The sequence below is a fragment of the Spodoptera frugiperda genome, chromosome 23 (genome assembly GCF_023101765.2).
Source record: "Spodoptera frugiperda isolate SF20-4 chromosome 23, AGI-APGP_CSIRO_Sfru_2.0, whole genome shotgun sequence".
NCBI classification, from domain to species: Eukaryota; Metazoa; Arthropoda; class Insecta; order Lepidoptera; family Noctuidae; genus Spodoptera; species Spodoptera frugiperda.
In genome coordinates, this window is record NC_064234.1 from 3,516,616 (window position 1) to 3,541,812 (window position 25,197).

At 39.8% G+C, this 25,197-nt stretch overlaps 1 protein-coding gene across 2 annotated transcripts in view; it reads right to left on the reverse strand.

The window, feature by feature from the left end:
- Window positions 1–25,197, reverse strand: part of LOC118266942 (somatostatin receptor type 2) — an 80,895-nt gene that overhangs the window by 23,323 nt on the left and 32,375 nt on the right. For both annotated transcript variants that reach the window (XM_035580600.2, XM_050703154.1), the window contains exon 3: window positions 15,717–15,814. The gene's annotated coding sequence lies outside the window, so the exon portion shown is untranslated. The remainder of the gene's footprint in view (window positions 1–15,716; window positions 15,815–25,197) is intronic.

A 25,197-nucleotide genomic window follows, 5' to 3' on the forward strand; every position in this document is an offset into this window, starting at 1 on the left:
TTTTGCCCAATATGGAATCTGATACTACATTAATATTACATACACATACGAAACTACGGCTGCGTCCAGCGAAACGTGTAATGATTCTGTAAAATTCAACAACATGACTTTATAAGTGGACTTATTCCGCCGCCGTGTGAATGACGGAGGTACAAAACTTGTCCCACATGTGTGTGTGACCAACGCGACGTACTCAGCAAACATCTAACAAGCCAATTATATTTTTTCTCGTCCGTAAACTGTGAAAACCAATAACAAGTGTTTCACTCGCAGTTTCCTTTGTCGGCGTGTTCAGTATTGAAACATTTTTCCCTCATAAAGGAATATAGGTCAACATAACCATTTACACGTGGAGAACTATACTTAATGTATACAACATCAGAGTTCAAAGTCAAACGGCGCGACTATTGCCGGGAGCCGTCTACCCGGCGACGTGACAGAGGATGTTGATAACATCTACCGTTTGTATCGGAACATTTACACTAACTACACGAGTGATACACCTTTCAATTCAATTAGGACGTGATTTGAAAAGCCAGTAGTTTTGGATCAGATTCTAATTAAAATATATCAGTATCTGTAATCAGAGGTTTACGACAACGTTTAGATTCATCACAAGTACTAACTATTCATCTAGAAATGTTCTCGGTATGATCTTGGCATGCCCGATCAAGTTCACGTTACTTAATGAAATTATTTCTAATTGACATTGCTAAGTTACAACTATAATTGGCACAGAATAAATAACAAGAAAATATATTAGCAAAAAGTTTGTGAGTCCCGAGTAGTTGACAATGGCCACACAAATATGAGACAGCCACAAACATCTCGTGTTCCACTCGGGAGTCAAGGAGTCAGTAAACTTGGCGACAAACTCCCCAACAGCCACAACTGTCTGCGAGAACACGCGCGTGTCGTGGAAGGAAAACAATCCACTGTGTCTCGCAACAACCTCAAGTTTTGTAAAAACATACACAAGTTACTCACAATACTTATTAGACTAGTTGCCGTGTCTTCTGTGAATATTCCGTATTTAATGTTACCTGTTTCTATAAATTTGTAATGTGTATAGGTAATGTTATGGATAACTACTAAAGCGCTGGAGGGGTAGTTTTGCCTAAAAGACATGTTCACATAATTTTTGATGTTTTCTATGTAGTAATCTCTCAAATGTCCAATGTCAATGATTCAATGTCCCAAACAATACTCGTGGATTGTTTATGTAAGTATTTTAAACATAGACAACGTACAATAATACCAGTCAGTTTGGTTATAGAGTTGTACAGAATAAAGTTAATTGAAAGTATCATTTCCAGTATGCCAGTACACAGAATCAGAACTATTGTTTAACATTTTGAAACAATAATTGCCTGCAACAAATTACCACAAATCCTACAATGCATGTTCATTGGCTTCGGTTAGTGGAAATCATGGAACTGTGACAATATATAATGTGAGAGAGAGGGCGAGCGGTTGTAAAATGGCGGCGATTGATCTATTAACTATTTGATATGATTGCCTATTAAACCGCATGATGGCTTCCACGTAATGTCACAACGAGTTGCTGCGGTTTGTGTTATCCGGCGCTCTTGTACAAATATTATGTATGAACGATATATACTATGACAATTTATAATAAGAGGTATTTTGACTGATGTTAATCAGTCACTTAAAACATGTACTGTCAAAGATTTTAATAATCAAATCTGGACAAGATTTGAGACAACCCTAGTTTATTGGGTAAACACCGGGAGAAACTGTAGATTTTTTCCATAACCTCGGAATATAAAACCAATCTATTGAATGGCCATCCAATACGGGCTCGGTGAGCGGACAGAGAGCGATGGGCCACATGCGGGCACACGGCACATGTGGCCGGCGGCCATCACATGAGCGATGGCCGACGAATTAATTCACTCGATACCTGACACGCGATTTACGAGGGAAAGTGACACTGACGGGTTACTGATAGTCACACGGTCATGGACACTGCGATACTAGTCGAAGAGGTAATACGGGAAATGTTACATGAACAAAATAGAGTAAGAGGAGCAACAGTTGCTGTCTAAGCCGTGTGGTATTTTACTTAACATTTGTAAAAATATTTGTCGAAAATAACACTACAGTTTATAACCACCTTGTGTTTGCCTTTCATTATAAATACTTTACTGTGTACTAATTAATTCAAGTAGTAAGTAGTAGTAAAATTTCCATTAAGTATTTCTTAGGAAAAGGCGCTATGACTAATAATGAATTTTCTCAACGATACTTCGGAATGTAATTTGTTAGTAATCGTAATTAATGCGAGTCGCGTTTACAATGTACAACATTTGTTTTTGTGAACGAGAATTAATATTGTTTTACACCGCATTCCGAGATAACATGCAGATAAAGCACGCACGTGAGACGCACATAGATACCAAGTTGTACTCATAAGTACTAACAGATGCTAACTCAGAGAAAATAAGAGGAAAGAACAAGAAGTCGGTAGTGATACCGTTAAAATAATATTAGTACAAGAAGAAACAGGTCCTAACACTGCAATGAGACACACTGAGACACGAACAAATCTTTCGTTGATCAAACTAACGTAATCCATAGCCGCCTATAAGCTAGGGACTAGGGATAGGTGTTCAATAATGGTGGAGGTGAACATAAATATACCTGTATATCACTGTAAGATAATATTAGTACATATGTACTTACATTTCTCATGAACAAATAGTTGTATAACAATATTTATTAATCCACTACAGAACATAACATAACAAGAGTAATAACTACCGAACCTCTAAAATATCGAGAACATATTCGATACTGTGTCGTATAAAAAGCAAATAAACGAACTCGTCCCAGCCGGCTGCCGGTCCGGCTGTCCGGCGGACAAAGAGCCGTGTAACACGGTTCCGGGCAACACTAATAGCTTATGAAATACGAGCACTTCATTCGGAACACGGCGCGATATCACTGCTGCATTCTTCCTACAAATATTTTTAGCGATCTTGTGTCACAAGCTTTGAAAATTAATTAAAACTCTTTCTGTATCAATGATCCTATATACTGATACTTTTGAACTACATAGATAGCGGAATTTGTTCTGAGAATAAAAGTGAATAACTTTCGTGACAGAATTTTTAAATTGAGGAATATATAGATACAAGTCGTATCGAATTCCAGACTAAATTTTTTGACTGTCGGTGTAAGCTGATAGATTAATTAAAAACATTTATGAGGAAAAACTATGATATGATACTATCGATTTTGTTTCGTTTTTGCTGTTATTATGTTGTGTGTGTCTAAAGTATGCTATCTGAAAAGTCTGACCTACTTAGCTTTAGGTAACTGTATAGGAAATTTTTGAACAGTGAATAAATTGAAAAATTGTCTAGATATTTGCACACAATTAATTATTAGATAAATACCATTTCAAATTAATGATATTTTGTTATAACAGCACTGCTAACAAGCTTTGCCATCCGTCTGCCCGAGCGATACATATATCTTGGAGGGGAACACGACAGTGTCTCATACATTTAGGCCGCTAAACGAAAAACGTTGTAGGCACAATTTATTTCGACATTATCAAGCAGCAACTCGACCGTGCAGCGTTCTGTCCTTTTTTACGCATTCTATGTGCCCGCGCCGTGTGTAACGTATATATGAATTCCAACGTTGTAAAATTCTTCGCGAATACCTCGCGAGGGCTGCCCGGCCTCTGTTTTTGCATTTTATTATTTAGATCTCCCTCCATACGCACTCACACTTTAAATTCTTTTTTCTGCATGCGTCGCGCGTCCTAGTTATTATTGATGCATACGTATACATACCTTAACGTTTGACATACAATCATACAGAAGTAAATCAATGAATGCAAGTACTTAAATTAATACAAAAATTGTTGCAAAGTGTATGAAAGGCACCGAGTCGTAACGATACACAGTCCACAATGGCGCAGTCTCACACTCACTCAACTAGAGTAGAGTGAGTGATGTCGTTTTATTTCATTCGGAACAAAAGGTTTTTGGGGCAAATTGTCTTTACATTGAGCCCGACTGGCGGCGTATGATAAATGTTTTAACTTTACTTCCCTGCCGGAGCTGCGACAAACAAACAACCATCTCAACATATACATATACAACTCTACTCGCCTAGGGTCCAATGTAATTAATTCTGATTTATTGTAAACTTTCCCTATTAGAGGCCGGAAATGTTTCGCAGAAGATAAAGTAAGAATTGATTTTTAAATTAAATGTTTATGGAATCTTTAATATTTTTGTACCTACTACAATACTAAATAGACCTTTATAATTATCACTCTTTACACTAACAAAGTTTCTTCAGAATATATTACAGATGTGCTACGAAAGGCTACGAATGTGCTACGACAACGCAGCGCTACGAAATAGTCGCGTAGCGCGTCTACGAGTGAATCCGTAGACACAACGGGTGTTAGTTGTGAGAATCAGTAAGCTCGTAATTAAAGTACAGTTTAACTCTCCCCCGTCATTAATTAATCTGTCGGCAGTCGGCAGTCGGCCGCGGCCCGCCCGCGCCGCCGTGTCGGCGTGTCGGCGTGTCGGCGATAATCACTACTTCATAACAAGACAAATATGGAATTAATGAAAATAACTTCGGAGTATTTCGGATCTCCATAGTAATTGACAACAAATGAACGCGACGCAATTACAGAGTTATTTAAGTTTAGTAATTGTTCACAGAGATGGAACATGGATGGTACTAGTTGAGAAATTAATAAGTGATTCGATTTCAATTTGTTTCTGTGGCGACAATATTATTGAGTATCCAGTGGCAGTATGTGTGTACTGTAATGTAGGTATCTAGGTAATACCACTTAGGTTTTATTTCCCAGACGTCGAGTTAGGACATTCATATAACCCCAATTCGACCTTCGAGGAGATATTGTGGCGTGAAGACACATCGGCCTATGTTTTAGTGTAAGAACTAGTAACAGCCGGAGCTCAGCAGATTACGTGAGGATAAGTATGTGAGTTCACTGATAAGCCCGATGGTATATATTCAAGCTTATAATGTTTGGGATAGTAAACCTAAATACTTCTTTTATGGACCGAGAGTAAGAGTAAGCAGTCTTTACAATACTTTGAAAGAAAAGTATTTCACGTAAAACTATTTATATCACAATGTACCTTCTGTACGTTGTGGTAGATGTCACGGCGCAGTACTAGTCTTCAGTAATAGACCGTTAGGCTGTCTGTACTCAACAGACGTTTATGTTCCGTGAGCTGTACTGCCTCAGGCTCGCCTCTCATTACAAGGGACCAGCGGGAACTACATTTAGTGTTACTATAGCTCTAGCCACTCTGTACCTAAGTACTAGCTAAATGTGTATCATAATAGATAATTGGTATAAAAGATATCCAGACATAATTATGAGAAAAGTATACAACTTCAAGGATTAAGCACAGTTTTTTTTTAAGAGTAACTTTCTAGAGTATCTGCATTCTCCGTACGAATCTACGATTTACGAAAACGAATGCGAACGATAGAAAAACGAAAAATTATGTACAAACTGTTTTACCGGCGGACTAACTACCGATATGTGAACTTGCAATAAATACTTTGATCTACCTAGTGACCTCTATAACTTCAAAGTAAACATTCATTCAATTCAAAAGTCCAAAGTAAACATTGATTCGTATATTATATTTCTAGTTACTGGAAGGACCCATCCCCATATACCCACCACACCAGTCATCCAAGTCGGCAACAAGTCAGACCGCTCCTTATTGTTACACCGCAGTTTCCTGAATTCGTTACAACTTTTATACTTTCTCTCCGATGTGCCCACAAACTGGTCGGCTCTAATCGACCGTGATGTTTACTGTTCCAACAAAGATTAGCTCTCGTTACTATTGTCTCTCAATGTAACTGTAAAATATATATTATGTACTAGTGAGTAACATAAAGTAATACTGTAAACTATTTAGTTAGGTTGTTAATTATGTCGTGGTAGCCCGGAGGTTTAAGACGCCCGCTTCTCATGTCATCGCATGATTTTTTTCGAGTGCAGGGTCGAAACTTACTAACGTCAAAGATACCAATGTGATTAATTTTTCCGAGTTACATATATGTACTCTACTCTAAGATAAGATTATTTAGACATCACTGAGATATGGCGAAGGAAATGAGTAATGACATATCATGTGACAAGTCCAAGCTTTCAAGGTATTGTGTGGTATTCGTTTAAAACCTAAATAGATGTTTGATATTGAATACACAACTAGATTACTGTATAACATGTATTTACTCAGTATCTACTCATGTAGGAGTAAGCCATTGACTCCTTGCTTTGTGTTTCTATGTAGTAATTACAGTATCCAACACTATTCATTAATGTTTGTTTACACGACGAACCAACTTGCTCACTCCTTTCGATATCAGCATTCAACGTGTACTTGCTGAACAACGCTTAATTACGTTGCCAATAATAAACACGATGGCTCGTTATACTGAACATACATATTATATGCACAGGTACTGTGTTCAGTGGTTGATGTTCAGTGTTCATGCTGACTACATCGAAGGAGATGTCGTCACGTCATTTATCAGCCACACCGCGTCAACACGATAATTAAACGTGCCTCTGTAAATATTGCACTTACACGTCAATGTAAAGTCATCTCATAAAAATATTAACATTGTTCTTCCATTTATTTCTTTTAAACTATCCTTTGAAGATTAGCCGAGTCCAAATTGCTATGAATTCAAAGTAATATTACATTTATCAACAAAGTGAAAATCCATTTCATTTCAAACTTTTTACTAAGATCATAAAGACTTGAAAAGAAATTACTTCTTTGTCGCTACGATAAACTATTTTAACAAGTTCATTGTACGTTTCATCTGGTATTTAGATTTTGAACAGGACTAATAAATACTAGAGATATTTAACAAGGAATAGCACGGAGGTAATTAAACTGTTTACTACACACGAGTATAGGCCCGCAACAGGCGGAGTTTCTCGAAGCTCCACAACAAACCAATTTCGTGTTTTCACGCTTAATGTATCCCGCCATCTCCAGGCCATTGCTCCACATGAGAGAGTAAACAAAAGAGATTAATTCCAGCAATATAGAAAGTATCGAAAGTACTCACGATATTGCCACGTATTACCGCCGGATTATCACTCGCTAAGTAAAAACTTACTCAGTAAAGCGGCACTTGACTTCTGACTAACTTCTTACTTAATGCCACACCTATCGATGTTCAATATTGTAATCTTTCTACTTCTTACTTCGTATACTTAGTGAATCTTAGTATCTATTTTATGACAGATTTTATAAATATCAACGAACTTTGAAACGAGCAACTAGCTTCACTGACAGACAGACTGACGGGCAATTCAATTTGACTCTTCAAAAGTGCTTAATTAAGAATTAATTGAAATAAATGCTTTAATACTTAGGTACACATTTCATTACATAATTACTCTTGTGTAGATACATTAGTTCACGTTTTTTTCAGACATTGAATCTAACTACTATACCGACATAATGAACTTCTCAGAATTATTAAAATAAAATAAGATAATTGTTAGTTTAAGAAATAGCTTTGCTATTGGAAAGTAAACACACAAGTCACGTGGATGTAATGTAGCGCTGTTACACAAACCGATCGTTTATCGTTTACATTACAGTAACCAAAATATTTCTTTGTGTAGAGTATCAATCATTTATGATTGTAACAGTTTTTGTTTGTGTGTGTCGTGGGCATTGTCCCATTGACGTCACGGACTGAATCATAATTATTGTGTGCGAACTAAAATAGTCCCGCTGTACCGGCCCGGCCCGCGGCCGCGATGTGCGGAATTTCTATAAAACTTCGTAATAATCGTAATTTAATCTGCCTTTTTGTGTTCCCCCTGTGCGTAACGAAACTGAAAAGTTTTCACTTCAGCCGGATCATTTTCATATAAGTTAGGAATTGTTAATGGAGTTCATACTAACTAAATAAACAAATACAGCGTAATTATTTAACGAATGCGTGTGTTCTTTCTATGCTATATATTTCTTTCATGATAATAAAAATACATAGATTTACTATGGGGCTAAGGAAAATAAACTTAATAAAAACTACGAGTAGTGTGGTGTGTACTGCAGGTGACACTGGGAATGCAGGCCAGCCTGTGCAGCAGTGCAGTGCGGTGCAGGCGTGGGTGCAGGTGTGTGGTGTCGGGCCACGTGTACAGTGTAACGTATCGGGAGGACGTATTGGGAATATTTCACAGCCCGCCGCTACAGTAGGGCTGCAACGTATATCGTCATAATACTTTATTTTATAAAGCTAAATGTTGCAATCTAGAAAAGCAATAAATATAATTCTTTAACATTATGCTTAATTTAAATTTCAATAATGTCATTACTAATCAAATTTCTTTGTAAATGGAACATTTTATATTCGAGGAGACAATTGATCTAGACATGATCCATGAATGTAAAAGGTTTAATAAAATTAAATTGCCTGGTAATTAGATAGATAAATCCCATTTTCTAATTTAATATGGCACTACGGATTAAAAAGCCGTTTTAATTAAAAGTGAATAATGTGACTATTTATAAAGATATAACAAAAGATAACGAATAGGATCCCGTGTTGAGAAATGGCCGGGATTTGTTGTGAAAAACTGGGCTCGTTGGTGTGTGAGTGATGCGGGGCAGCCCTGGCCGGCGGCCGGCCGGCTAGGGCTGGCCGCTGCAGATAACAGCGGCCGGTCAGAGCGCAGCGGCCACACACTGCCATATTGCCACTAATACAGCCAGCACCGCTCGCGCGTCGCGGGTCGCACACTACGCCAGATTGTGTTGTTTATTGTCGCGCCGAGTGTCGTGCGATCGTGTCGCGCGTGTCGCTCGCCTCACACAATGCGTGTCGCGTGGCCTTTAGTACTGTCTGTCTATACTTGTACAAAAGTATAGAATTTGTTTTATTTGTCAATATTCAGTAGTATATTATTTATGTTATGCCTAATGTGTATGCGCACTCCTGAGCTTATTCCCAAGCGATGTAATATCTTACAAATATATTTGCAATGTACCCTTAGTAGGTGTCAGCTATATTAATGCTCGTCTTCAAACCCAATGTTGACAATATCTTCCTCTGTATCAGCACGCACCGTCTCTGTCTGTACAGTACATAACTATAATTATGTTCCCTCACTTTGAAGATACACTATTAGGTACATATTTACGTTACCTAAAATGTTATTTACTTTGGCAAAATTGGAACTTAAGTATTTGGCCTAATTTGCGATAAATATTTGCTATTACTATTTAGTAAGTACCTACTGGATAAAATTAGGACGTTGGGAAAACCGCTTTGAGGGTTTTGAAGTATTTAATATGATAGCATACTAGCCCAGAGTCTATCAAAAAAACCTTACGGTGTAATTTATTTAGTTCTATGAAGTCGTTAACGAATCTATTTCGGTGACAATTGTAGTGTTTTAAAGTATGTAGTGGTTAATGGTTAGTAGTGTGTGTATGGATCCCCGTGACACACAGTTCGTGTCCCGCGAGCCGGGCGCGAGATTATCACCGTGGACTAGTGCGGCCCACGCACTACACAACTAGGTACACACTAGTATACTGCACACTCCATACGTGTAGGGGAGGTGTTATAACGTCGTAGTTAAACTGTGTAGAGCAAGACTAACAGACTGACAGACAAACGTAGCGGTCAGACAAACTCATCACTCTTTGTATTTTGCGTTAGGCTCAGCAAAAATAAATAAATCTCAAGTATTTTGTATTTCTATTGATGTCGACATGTGGACTACTATAATAAGTATCTTTTATGAATACGAAACACTTAACCCTCTTAATGTTTTTAACAAAAACTGCCTGCCTCTGGGAATATTCAGCAAAGTCAAACTAATGATACTCGAAGTAAGTGGAATCGATAGTCTATTCGTGTAAACATAATACATAATCCGGCACAAGTGGTCTGTGACTAAAGCGAACTATTTTGATTGATCCCGGCAGTACACGTGGCAGGCTTGATTGCGCGTGTCTGCCCTCCGGCTATTTGTGTCGCCAGCTAATGTGTTGCCAGATTCCGTAAATTACTTATATATAGTTTATCTTAAGGAAATATATCGTCGTCCAGGTATCTACTATCATAATGTAATCTTATATGCTTCGAACTACGTCCGCTGCCTCCGCGATGAAAAAATGATTACAGAGAAAATATCGTACTGTATTTTCTTTGTTTTTCCTTAAAGTGGTAAGGCTGACAATGTTGTTTAACTAATTAGGTATGTTTATATGTATAAAAATACAATAGAGTACAATACTAATGTGACTGAAATATACTTATATCGTACAAGCGGTGACAAGGATAAGCCGTGACTTATAAAGTCGGTAAGCAGGCAGCCGCCGCCGTCTGCTGGAGATTAAATATACAAATACATAAGTTGAGAAACAAACTGTCTCGCGTCTACTCCAACACTGTTATGAACTGCACTAACACATAGATAAATGGAGGCTACAGCAGCTTTAAATATTATTGATGCTTTAACTATGACCTAAAAACATTTTTGATTCATTTGAAACAAGTACACAAGAAAATCAACATTTCGCTAGCTTGGCTATCCAATCCGAAGTATTACTGGGATAAATATTTGTTCGAGAAAATAAAGACAAGAACAAGACGATGTTTATTGGATGTGACGTTTGACAAATAAATGGGACGACAATCTCCGAAACAGAGTTTTAATTGATTCGCCCGATAACTTGACAAGCTGACTGATGGAGAGCTGTTTAGTGGTAGTGTTTTATTAAATCTTGTGTCGGACATTAATATGGGGCTTATAGGATTTCTATTTTGTGGAGGGGGTAACGGTTTGCCTGATCACCTGATTATAAGAGCTATCAGTGCCTATACATACCTACAATACTATAATCACAAGTGTTTTAAAAAAGATTATGCTGTTTTCTTGACGGTTTGAAGTATCGGTTGATCATATCAGTCACAAGACGTCCACTGCTGAACATTGTAGGCCTCCCCTTATATCGGTTAAATAGATGTTATATCCATATATTTGTGTGACATGATTCAATTAAAACGTATCTACGTAACGTATCCGATGATTGATTATATTCCATCGCAATATGAAGACAGCGGCGGCGGCCTGTCAATCACGCCGCGTCCGGGGCTCCGATATAATGGAATAATTAACTAAAACATAATTGCCGGTCCGTGCCGACTTCATCCCGACCCGCGCCGAATTATCAACGGAATCCAAGACTTTCTGATGTCGCTTAATTAATAATTCATTGGCGATCGAATTTCCTTGTCTATTAGGTACGAACAAATTGTTTTTAATTAAAACAAATTTCTAACTAACTTCAATATATTGATTTAAACTTTAATCCGACATTAACTTGGTGTCGCTGACTGTAATGTGACACTGTCTACTGATTCTGGTATTGTAGTCAGTTCAAGGACTTCAAGTTATTCAGTGTTTCCGAAACTTTCCGCTCTTTGTGACCGACGCTAGCCGGTGAAATATCCGCGTCATAAGTTGCCCTGCACCGAGTCGGTCCACGATCAAACAAGAACAAGTGTTATTATTATTCGTCAAACAGAGGCGGAGGTTTAACCTCAAAACTAAACAAACATCAATAAAGAGGAACAAACAGTGAGCAGTGACCTTCCGACCCTCGCAGCCATCCATCACGACCGCTGCACGACAGGACCTCGGCAGAGTCGTAAACGTCGCCAGATATATTTATACTGCGATAAACAGACGGAATACGGAATATGCAAATTGCACTTTCGAAAATACGATGTTCTGCCAGAGATAAGAGGGCAGGGAACCTTGCAGTCACGGCAGTCAACGAGCAGGTAAATGTACCGCTCTGTTATGTACATGTGAGACATACTTAAGTTATGAAACATGCGTGACGTAATACCTTTTTTTAAATCGATGCTTAAATTAGGTGATTGTAACCTCCCGTCCCATGCACTACAGGGAAGGCAAAGATAAATCTCTACAATTGTATTGTAGTAGCGGACTTTGGACAGCATCCAAAACGGTGCTTGGATCCGAGTGTCACATAAAATAGCCAATTTGTTACTTTATTCGTGTATCAAGCACAAGTTTAAAAACAGGGCAATTGCATAATGTGTTCGTGGGAATTAGCCTTATTCCGGCCATTAGGGGTGTTGGCTGGTCACCACTCGCCCGCGACACTCACATTACTGCTTAATGTGCACTTTTCATAGCCATTCAGGGTGCACTCTGAGTGTGACCGACATCACAATACTAAAGTCCGGCCCGTGCATAAGCAGCTCATGCTAATAAGGTGGCGCGTCCACAGCGAGCGGCGCCGAGCAGCAGCTGTTAAATAGCACACTACAATGGCTCCATTACAATAATGCTCTCCGCTGTAATGTACTCCCACCTCCTTGTACTGCTCGCTCACAACATTGTATGAGAGGTGTTGAGATAATTTACTGCTGCTTCGCTTGAGTACTAATTAACCAGATATTCGCAACGCTCTCCCGGCGCCATTATTTACAACTGGCTACATATTATCTGTGAACTTTTCTATATTCTTATCATGTCAGGGAAAACTCAGAGTATGCAATATTTTATGTGAACGACCAACAATAACCGAATGGCGAAGCATATAAGTTTTATTAAAGTACTAATTAAATGATCGGCGTTAAAGTTACATTTTGCAGTTATGCAACATTTTACGATCAACGTCTTTAACGCGATTTGGAGTTTTGTGTCTCATTTACTTACGTAATCGGTATAACAGACAAGGACAGACAAGTTTTCAGTTTGTTACCTTAAATGTATAAGTGCGTTACGCTAAGAGCTTACTTAAACAAATGTTTCGTGCCGTGACGCCGAGCGAGTAAACAGTTCTGTCGGGTATCAGCCTAATTATATTCCCTCGTGTTTGGAGTTATTTAGCTTTGGCCCGCTGTTGGTAAATGTAATCTCCTCAAGGGGCCACTCCGCACTGTCTGAGTGTACCTACTACTTACGTGTATGAGAGAAGACAATTATTAATAAAGATCATAAATTAAATCATTCAACGTTTAGTGTTTTATGTTCTAACGCCAAATATCCTCAGCTAGATATCAAACTACGCAACCTAAAATATATTTTAAGAAATCAATTTAAGCCATCTACTTCCTCATGGTCGTATGTTCATAAAACAGCGATTTGACATCTTAGATCGGTTCAGCGGAGCTCATAAAGGCTGGAGCACACATTCCGCGTTAATATCTTTTCCGATAATACGCGCCCGACGCGGCGCGCGGCGCACGCTCGGCGAGTTCCTGCGAGGGGCGGCGTGCGTCGGCGGCTTTATCGTCATATCTTTTACGAGATAACATGACAAAGGAGAGCTCGCGTCCTAGATAGCATTTTTAGATTCTGTTTACGTGATGCTAATATCGGACATCGCTTTACATCGCCGTTTATGGCCCGAGATATGAGCCGTGGACCATCCGTAATGAAACTGAGATTATGTTTTATGGAGCTTTATTAACATGGCCACGTTATCTGTGGCCCGGTGGCTGTACTGTACCAGACTACCTCGTTAACTTCATCTAGGCTAGACAACCTGTGTGTCAGACTATAAATATGATTTTTTATCTTTTGGTCACTAAACGCATATTCAGTTCCATATGTATACAAGTACATAGCGCGGCACATGGTCCTTCAGTCCCGTGTCCATCTACATAACATTATCTCACAAAGCTGCCACTAACCCACGGTAAGCGATAGTTCACCGCGACCGGGCTTAAGCTGTGTGCTGAGTAATTCGCTAACCAAACTGTTGGCGCGGGCGCTCGGCGCTCGGCCCTCGCATCACGCCAGCTAACCCGTGGCCGCTGCTAATTAAAACGGAGCGAGGATTAGCATTCATTAGCTCGCGCTAACAGGTACAGCAACGAGCACCGGTAGGGGTGCGCAGAAAGACAACTCCGTCCTCGACTCATGAGGAATATAATAGTAGCAATAGAATAAATAGAATTTATATTGCTTGCAGTGAGATTTAATCTCGCCAGGAGCCACAATTTACGTTAATGTATAAAAACTATTTTAATATAATATAATTACTCTAGTACAATACTAAAGAAATCGTCTATATATTACCCTTGTAGAAATTAGTTATTTTTTTATTTCTTAATGCTATAGTTACGCGGCCTCATGTAAGAAAAGAGTATCCGAACCCTGACGTTGTTGAAACCAGTGACCGGAATAACCCACACTCCAGTATTTGTGTCGGACCTAGACGGCTCCGAGTTAAACCCTCCGAATATATTCCTGAACAACTTCTTCATTGACAATAAAACATCGAACGCAAATATTTTCTTACTGCTCCGCTCGAGGCACTCGTAACTCGGCAAAATGCCGCCGCTCGGAAGTTCCGGCTTTTAAGCCGAGCTGCAAGCACCTGGGCTCTACTTACTACTGGGTCGGACATTTTCCATAATTATTCTGACTTCTTACATAATTCATTTTATTTAAGCAATTCTGATCGAGTTTCACATTCTTTACCAATTTTATAATAACTCGCTTGGAACCAACTCTTGGAGAGTGGACGGGCCAATCTAACTTTTTCATTTACTTTTTTATTACCGCCTGTATGAAAGTTAAAATGTCGTAAAAGTACTTCGATGTGCTGCGAATGCTCACATTAAAGCCATAAAAGGAAAAATACATAACACATGTACGTCGGTACTACCTCCTCGCTGGAGTACGTGTGTCGTGTAACACAGCGACGTAATTAATTAACATTCAACTATAAATCTTGCGCTTTACGACTCAAAATCAGGAGTAATTAGGACACCGTCCTGCGTAACAGGAGGCGCTGTAAAAGGCGGTAGCTTTAACACATACGTGAACATTGCAGGTTATGTATGAGAACGCGCCGATTTCGCGCTCTAAAACCGGCAATGTATATCCAATAATTATATGTAGGCGCGAGGTTCACACGCTCACACGGTATCAACAAACTTCCCGCCGACTCACAATGAGCCCTCAAGTTTTGATGGACTTTCTCTCTCACAGTAAATACAGGTATCTGTAATAAATCGCAAAAACAATAATTTAGGGTGGGAACAATAAATCTTTGAAATATTACAGTAATTAAAATTTATATTAGATTCATTCTTAAACTGTTGTATAGTGCGTAGTTTAACTTAAATCCATTTGTTTTATTTTCACTGTGATGATAACATAGTCCAGTTCTCGCGTGAGTACATAAATCCGACGTTGTGACATATTCGCTGCCCTTTTATATGAAGCATAAAAACGAGGACTGTATGAATGGAGTGGTAACGAAACTGAATGATTTATTGTGTGACGAAGTAGGTCAAACTGTAGTTACACGTTATATGCCTGACTAGTGGTGACGTCTGGCGCTGCCCGTCTTTACATCCCATCACACGTGCAGGCCCTAGCGGACGACACACAAACTTTACAGATAAAAAGTTTGTGTGCGGTCGACTGGTAAATGTTCAGTGTGTTTGGAAAGGCGGAGATCTTAATGCGGACTTAGGAACGACTTAATATTACCCGCTAACAGATTAAGAGGCTCCAACAAAGTTAATAAAGTAAGTATTCGTTAGTACTAAAAGTGTGGTGATTTTTTGAATTTTTTTAGACATTTTAACAGCTTATTAGAAAAGTACCTAATGTGGGTACTTACTTGTGATTCACAGCTCCGCAACAAGTAGTACCGCTGGTCCCGCAAGACACGCTAGTCACGATGGTCACGCTGGTCCCGCCCACTCGACACAAGCTGCTCTGTAACAAACAACGTTACTTACATCAAACCTCGTTCTCACTCAGCTGTACCGAGGTACTTGTGTTCAATGTCAATTAGCCGACACATTAACTTATCAATGAACAAAACCGTTGTACTGTAGGTTCATACTATCGAGAGACATTGAAATTATAATCAGCTAGACTTCTATTTACTCAACCCTTTAAGAAAAGTATAAGTAGTCATTACGATCTCTAATTCATTTTTATTTAGTTGTACCTTCGCTAATAATATTTAGTTTCCCCCATGGCCACCCCCCACTTGAGCCCAACTTACGCAATACACTCGAGACCCAACGATCACATCGAGTTTCCACGAACCAATACTTTCGATTGTGTGCCAAATTATTTCACATTTCGCTCCGATCGAATGCTTTTTCAATACTTGGCTTTCTTTCTATTGTTCCAGTGAAGGGGTTTCCTTTACTAATTATGAAGGTTGTATTCTAAAGCTTCAGTAAAAATATTGCTCGTATTTGATTGTTGTTTACCTAGTAATTGACTGCGGTACAAGCGCTTGATGCTGTTATACCTCCTTCAACAAATTACCATCTCATATAGTTTACGCCAATGTGGCACAATGTGTAAACCGGCCATCTCTAATTATAATCGTAATTAGTGCGTACATGTGACCGGGGAGCGGTAAATTATTGCCTCCACTAAATACCAGCCGCCCCGACCGCGGCCGCAGGTAATGTGAGTCGGGACCTAACTAGTGCTCCTATAATCACTATCAGGCAGAACCTAACAATCCTTAGGTTTCACCCCTTTGTGAGTAACGACCTTTCCGAGCTTCGGATATTTGCTTGTTATCATTATCATTCACATAGTCACCCTATAAAAGTTATCTATATAGAACTCAATTAGAGTTCTAGCTCACATTTTTGACACCCCTCCCTACACACACACAAGTAGTGAGTACGCAGTAACACGTCCCAGTACAAGTGCGTCCTCCGACCAGCCGGGGACTCCGCCAGCAAATAGTTTGAAAACTTTTAATTATCTGAACCCGATTCTCGCGGCGCCGGTAACAAATTGGGTATAATTAATTCCACTAGGTTTAGAACTGCGAGCTAGGGGAAGTTTTTGCCTAATCGAAGCTTGTTTTGATGAAACCAGACTCGTTTATCATCGATCGACTCAGACGATGTTTGGGTTCGGTCCGAATGGTCGGCGACTGCCGCAGCCACACACTATTGTACACAAATACGAGTAACTGTATCCGAAACATGTTTTATATTATTATATTGTTGATACAGAAAGAAAATACTTGGCACATAATTTACGGTTGGAAAAAGCTGCAGCTTTTAGTTGAATAAAATAATTTCCAGCGGAATATAATGAGACTTTATGAATGAACATTGCGTCGTAAAATTTTACATGGAAAAAATAAAATGGGAGTCATAACCGTCGCCAGGTTTTAGTACTTGCTTGGTGAAAGATAACTCTCTCTCCTAGTGGAGTTGTTACACACATCTCGGGAAGGTGCCGTAAAAAGCACATCAACTAGGTAGTAGGTACCTGCTGTGTATGTGTGTGTAATAGATAGTTACACGTAAGCGTATGTGTGTGGTTCGTAAAAATTCCTTTATGTTTAAGTAAGTACCAACAAACACACCACTGAATTTGCTCACGTATTCAGTTTTTTTTATCATCACACCTTTTATCCCCAATAGGATAGGCAGAGGTGCACATTGCGGCACGTAATGCCACTGTATAATGTAGACCCATTTTCGTTAAAAGTCCCACGTAATAGACTTGACTTACAACTCCGTGCTACTACTGAGAAAGTTCGAAAAACCGAAAAAAGCCCAGTAATACTTTGCCCCAAGCGGATATCGAACCCGGGGCTCCTTGTCCAGTAGTTACATTTGCCACCAATTGTCTACTGTAGAAACTAGTATTTTTAAACTGTTCAATATGTTTACTTTTAAAATAACATAGATTAGTACTGTAGGTAATATTTGTCACTTGTAGGCTGTTGATTAGTAATTGCATAGTGAGTGTCATATACTGATCCCAGAGATACGCGGCCACGTATAATGAAGTCATAAATATCAGTAACTCATACGACACTTAGTATTAGCAGTATGTCGGAGTGATCGTAAACCGGCGCAGCTAGCTGGACACCGGACCATGGAGTGTTAACCTATTTCAAAGTTACGAGCGCGTGACATTTGACTCGGGAGGAAGATGAACTTACTGCTTCACGCTAAATTTTATTCTCTAAAACCTTACATACTACATTTTATATTTGCTACAAATGTGCTCTTTTGTGATGAAGAAAAAATATCAGTACGTACTTGAATGTGAGACAGTCTGTCTCCACATAAACCGCGAGGTATGTCAGCAACCTTCACAAACGTGTTCCCGGCTGAATTCGTTTATCAGTAAATTCACACAAAATGCAAATTTTATTTCAATCAATAAAGTAGCAATTTGCAGAACCCGTCTGCCGTATCGCTGACATAAACGTCCCGCTCGTATTGAATACCACATAAACGTGCTTCCTATCACTTTCATATTTATTCGCGGAGCTGTAAAAGCGAAATTAACATTTTTACGTTTGTTTTGGTTCAGCCCGTCACCTCGCTACCTCGCCACCTCGCCCACTTGATAACTCAATTAAAGTTTGGTTCATATCACACATTCCTGTTACCAACAGAATATTTTCTACGAATATCATTAAACAATGTGCTTGTGGTGTCATCTGACTTCCCTTCATAACGCTGAGTGTATATGGTTTGTTCAGGTAGGCACACGTTTACACTTCTTATTTAAAAAAAAAAAAAACAAAATATAAAAGTAAATAAAGACTACACGTTTTCTATAAAAGCAGAATACACACACACACACACACACATATACTTTGAAAAGATAAATGTAATCAAAGAAACTGTTCCCATGTCAGGTGAAACGTATCTCCGCCGGGTTCATTCTCCACTCAGGCGGGGACACGATATTCCGGCAGAAGACTTAATGTGACGTCAATCACAGTAACCGTGCGACGCGTCCCAATATATCACGGCGCAGCCCCGGTGTGACACCCACCTTATTATATGATACACTAGTGTCGTGACACACTGACACCCGCTATATTAACTACTAGTCACTACACTGTACAACTGTAGCTCGTTGCAGACACAAGTTTCCACAGATGGCTGTTGTATACGGTACACTGCTTCGATGCCCGTTCGACACCAATTACCACTGCTCGGCTGTTAGCTAATGAACTTTGTATAGAAACTATCTGGAGAACTTGCTTCGTGTCCCGAAACTAAGTGGAAGCACACAATTACCTAGTTGATGCTCTGTGCACTGTATGCGACCTGTACATGTATAGTATAACTAATTATAAGTTAGTATCGACTACAGGGCTGTTGTAACCCCGTGAGTCGTATTTCACTACCTATTTTGTGTAATAGTTATGATAACTTAAGTACACAGTGTTGTGAGTGAACCCTTCCCGTAAAACGGAATGGGTATCTTTAGTACACACTTAGTTAGTTATTATATTAATTTCCCGCACAATTCCAATGCTAATATAACGCCTTGGTGCTTAGTGCGGATGGAGCACATAACTCGATCAGTCGCCCGCGTCGCCCGTGTCGCCCGCGCCGCCCGCGCCGCCCGCCGGTAACGCGAGCGCTCCAAATTAACAATGATTTACCGTGTGAATGGGACTTTGATCTCGAGACAATAGCCTCCACGGCCCTGTGTTGTGTGCGCGCCATTAATTTTACTATAATAATTGAACGTAAATCCTCACTAAATAACGCGGATTTAGTGTTTGTATGGCACAGCGCCAACAATGGCTAGTGTGTGACATACAACGAGTGTGTCGCCCCCCGACGTCACTCGCTAGCAGCCACTGTCTATTTGGATCATTTCCTGAAGGATTTTATATGATGCCATATTCGCGGACGGTCGTTTGCGGCTACCGTCTGTCGTTTAATCGCACAACTTTGTTGCAACGAGGACAGTTTGACATTATGTGCGCGACTCTAAAGTTTCGTAGGTGACAACTGCTTCGCGTGATTACCATCATTTACTACGTTACTATAGTGTGTAACAACTTACAAAAAAAAAATTTCTCGTACGGTTAGAGTTCATGGTACAAATGTTACAGGCACTATACTCAAACAATAAGAGTGAGCTGTAAACCCTAGCCAGTGCTTCAGTTTACTGTGCGCTTGGTTCTGACTGCCATCAAGACGTTGATGTGGCAGTTCACACCCTGCACCACGCCGTACATTGGTTGGCTCATAAAACAAAACGATAGTTCGAATTGCAACCGGCGGCGAGCCATGGATAACGTTTCTGTAAACTATGTTCAACAAGACTGTCTCGTTGGTCGAGTGGTGCGACTGCCGGACAAGGGGTTCGATTCCCGGGTCGGGCAAAGTACTACTGGGGGTTTTTCGGATTTGACGTGACGATGTGTGTGTGATGTTCAATAAGGTTACGGGATGGGATACGAGCTAACGGCAGACGTCAAGCCAGGTAATTCCTCACAATACGTGCTGTAAAGACTATACTTTAAATGTTAGGTTAGAATACTGACACCTTTAGATTAAATCTTTCAACATCAGTTATATATATTAAGTCAGATATTTGCCGAACGAAAGAACGATTACTTCATTAGTCTCTATTAGAACAGAACGCGAGCCTACCATCCAATACTTACCAGTCGCAATATTGCGGACTCCGGGCTATCACTAAGAATTTGCAAACCGAAAAACCTCAACTTAACACAAGTGAAGCCTTTTACAAGAACATTCCATTAAAATACCTTCGTCCTTAACAAAGTTACAAACTTCGGTCGGCGTATAAATTAATTTCAACGTAAGTACATTTGTTCGTTTATTCATTTCAATTCCAAGAGTGAATGGATGCTTGTTTTAAAAATATTAACTTTATGCCTTTTGTTATGAATGGGAGTGCTCGCCGGCTTATCTTCGCCGCCCACACCAAGCAACACAAGAACTTCGCTAAAAGTAAGTTCTTTATTGTTTTACGAGTCGAGTAGGTAAACTGTTCCACGACTCACTGATAATCTCAGTTTTCAACTTCAACAAGTATTTAATGATGAGTATTCAGGGAGGCGGGGCTGGAATACATTAAATAATTTATCAATATTATCATACTTCGGTTATGTTACCCACTGCGCAGTATACGCCTACTAAGAAGAACGTAATATTTGTTCTAATAATATAAATATTTTGTTTACATAAACCTGATTTTCGTTTCATTCCATGCATCAGATTTTTTATGAATTGAAAGTAAACTCAAAACAAGTTGCAGGAGTAACTAAAAGTATTGTTTGCAACTACTCGTAAGTAGTATCGAGTTGCATCACAGCATCATACAAACGTTCGCGTACCAACAGTCCAACAGCCCGCGAGGTGTGTCCCGGGGTGCCTCCCCCGCAGCCTGCAGAAGGGTGTGTTCCACTAGACAGAGACGCACCCCGCAGACTGAAATACTCTTGTACGTAAACCCACGATCACTTTTGACTTTTGCCCTATAAGACACAATCATGAATGGAGGGTCGTAGGACTCTGACATTTCAATCTCGGCATAATGTAACCTCGACATTTTCATAATAGCTTAGTTCGCTGAAAATCGTAAAACGAACACGTGTCCAAAATGTTAGTAGGCCGAGAGGCACGATTGCGTAATCATAACTTTATACAATATTCAATGAACTCTAACCTGGGCAGAAGTACTCGTAATGCGGAGCTAGTAAAAATGTTTCCCTACATTAAATTACTCCGCTTCTCATGAAGTGCTTTTTCAAGTAAATTGTAAAAGGTCAACTACATGGAAGCGCCACGGGCATTACATACATGTATCAACTAAATAAATACACGATACAGGTACACGGCTTATTTACTTAACGATAGGAGCAGAGCAGGACCCTGCCTAAATGACATTAATAAGAACGAGTTCACACATTCTAATAAACATTCCGCCCGTTGTACGCGAGGAGTGGGTATTCTGCAACAAGCCTGTGTAGTGCGAGATCTCGTGGCGACCGCTCGTGACCTTGACTGTGTAGTATTTGTAGCACGTTTTAGTCCCTGTTTTCGCGAACATGGCCTGGAGCGCCGCTTTCATTCTGGCCTGGATCCCCTGCGGCCTGCCTCGCTGGATGTTCATTCATAATTACAGTAAATGTCACGGTACTAGTACGCACCGCCCGCACCGCCCGCGGCGCCCGCCCTCCTTTGTTTATTCAAGATTTGTTCTCTCACGTTCGGCTCGCTAGACCTAACCGTACTTCTCATGAAATTGTGACGACTGTTTCAGTTTATAATTTTTAACTTCGGTTTGTTAGCAGTGCAAAGTCGGTCGGAACCCTGTATCGGACTAGATCGTGAATTTTATATAACTGTGCCACTTGCCAGAATTAAATCTAAAATTTGTTTTTAAGAAGTTAGTATGTAGAATTTAGAAGCAAGTAGTTTTCAATTGTGCAGTAAGGAGTAGATACCTTGGTGCTTAAACCTTACTAATAACACGCAGCCCACGCGTTGTCTAATATCGAGCAGACAATCATAGTATACACACACATACATACCCTATCCATTCTAATATAATAAATGCCGTTAAGGTTTCCATTCGTCGACAAATAAGTTGCCTTTGAGAAAAACATGTATATGAAAATATTCATTTGATTAGCCAACAATTTTACGGTTCCTTGCTTTACTTGGAAAAAGATATTTCAATGAATCCTGCGACTGTGTAGGCCGGGCCTGGCTGTGATACAATAAAATAACTTATTGTGTCGGCGGGGCGGCTCTTATAAATAATTGAACATTATCAATGAGACAAATATACAATAACACCAAATATGACTGATGGTATCTGGAGTCCAGCTTATGTTGTGGTTCAGTCTTCTTATTGTATTGTCATACCAATCGCGTGTCCGTACCGTGTATAAAAGGAACGATAAATAAACATTTTTTGTTATATTCTTCATTACTGGTGTGTAAATATCGTCTTGTTATTTCGAAAAACTTTGGTGAGCTCAATAGTTTACGCTAAGCTGCTTTGTCAACTCGAGCTAAGTCATTAGTAAACAAGTGAATACAAGATAAATCTCATTAAACCCGATATAAGCCTTTAGAGACAGTTCATTAACCTCCGCGGACACTTTGGTACCACACTGTACATTCCTAGAGTAGGGCACAGAGGGCGCTCGAGTGACACCTGGCCCTCGACACTATGGAACAACACGAACTATGGTATATATAGCCAGTGACACCGGGAACTTCGTTTTAGGACAAATGTTACAATCGTCGCAACCCCAATGTTTGTTACAGCGAGTTTCCGAGAACACATTATAATCTACATCGTTGTAAGTTACTGTATCGTTAGCGTTGTGTACTGTGTACCGTGTGTTGTGAGCCATGGAGTTATCGGTGTGTAACAAACTTCCAGGACATTCATAGATACGCAGTAATTTGAAATAATATGATAGCATATTATTTGCAAGTTAACTACGAGGTAATGAATTCGTATGAAAATACAGGAACTCTGCAATTGACAAAGCTTACACGAGTTTCACGATTCATGTCAGGAAAAGATAAGTATTATTATGTGGCTTAGAAGAGACCGGTTGCAGAAATGTATGTAGATTGGGAAATATTTGATTTGTCCCCCAAATCCAGTTCTTGTCTTTTTCGAGCTAAATGTTGGAAAATAAAAGCGACTCTATGTTCCGAGCGAGTCACTTGTTACGATAATACACTCGACGTGTGTACCGTGCGTTCCGGGTGCTCCGGCATAGAGCCCGCATCGCAAACATTACAGTCGCACGGTGGCCAATCTTGACTTTATTAAAATGGAATCGTGAGATTAAAGCTTCCGCGGGTGAAGAGGCTTATTTAATTAAAAATTCTTTGGGATCCTCACCCCTCCCTCCCCGCACAGATTCACAGAGTATTAAGATAGCTGGCTGTTTGTTTTAGTAATAAGATATCGGGGAGTTAACAGACTTATCTCGCTGGGGACAGGCCGGAGCTGTAGTTAATCGAGTTCAAGTCTAGACAACTCATGTCTGCCCCATTATCTGTAACAATAAACTAATAACATAAAAAATATATATAACAGACTTGTTTACCTCTGTAACCTCTGCAACGTACAATTTTGACTGAAACGCAATGTCTGACACATAGAGCAGTCTCTATTTTGTAGTGTATTGTATCAGGTGGCACAGGGACATGAGTGAGACGTGCGGGAGGCGCGAGGCGTGTATAGTATTAAGCCAATTAAAAGTTGCTTGCCGTCACACCGCGCGCCGCCCGGCCGCGGGGCGCGGGGCGCGGGGAGCGGGTACACTGCACCCTACACACTTACTGTGATGTGACGAATTGACGAACATCTGTTTTTCATCAAAAGTGTCAGGTGGCGCGTCAAGTATTTGTACTCTTTAATTAAATAAACTAACTTAATAGCTAAATAATGAATTGCGTCTACATCTCTTCTATTTCAGTCACAAATTCTCAAGGGCAATGAATAGAAAAGACATTGAGAAATTCAAATTAATTCAAACTAATTAATTTAAAACATAAATCACTTGAAATCTCTAGAGCAGATCGAATTAATTCAATTTTCTCAGGAATTTAACTTGGAATAAGTTGCTTCACCCAATAATCCAGTCCATTAGTTTGTATAATCAGCACACAGCAGGGCACAACCCGCGGGCCTAGCCTGACCTAGGACAGGCGGGGAGAGTCAACGCTAGCATACAATCTCAGGACACGACTTTAAACATATTTCTAATCACTTAGTACACGAACAGATGACTAAACATACATACATTCATACATAACCTCACACCTGTCTCTCATGGGGAGAGATAATGGAACGCCAATTGCCACGAATCTCACATACTTTCGCTACATCAAAAGTCATCAGTCTTTCATGCATGCTCGTCGGTAAAGGGTACTTTTAATTCGGCCCTTCTTTAATATATCGGCAATCTGGTCTCTATATGTCCGTCTAGGGCGCTCTCTATCGACGGCCCCATTCATATCCCCCTTATATATTTCTTTGTAAATCTGCTTTCATCCATCCTTTCTACACGTCCGTCCGTTTCACACATCGTAACATTCCCTTTTCAATCCTTGTCACTACATCGTCTTTCAAGCCACACCTTTCTCTAATAACACTATCTAGTACTCGTTGGCACAATTTTACTCGATACCCACTTGTCAGCGCTCATTATAGAGAAGGCTTACCAAAGAACAAAAATGCTTTAATAAATAAGGAAAATGCGCCTCCCACCTCTTGATAAAGGATTACTTGATTTGATTTCTTAGCCAAAGGAAAAGTATTTGCGGAGGTTCTTAATTAAA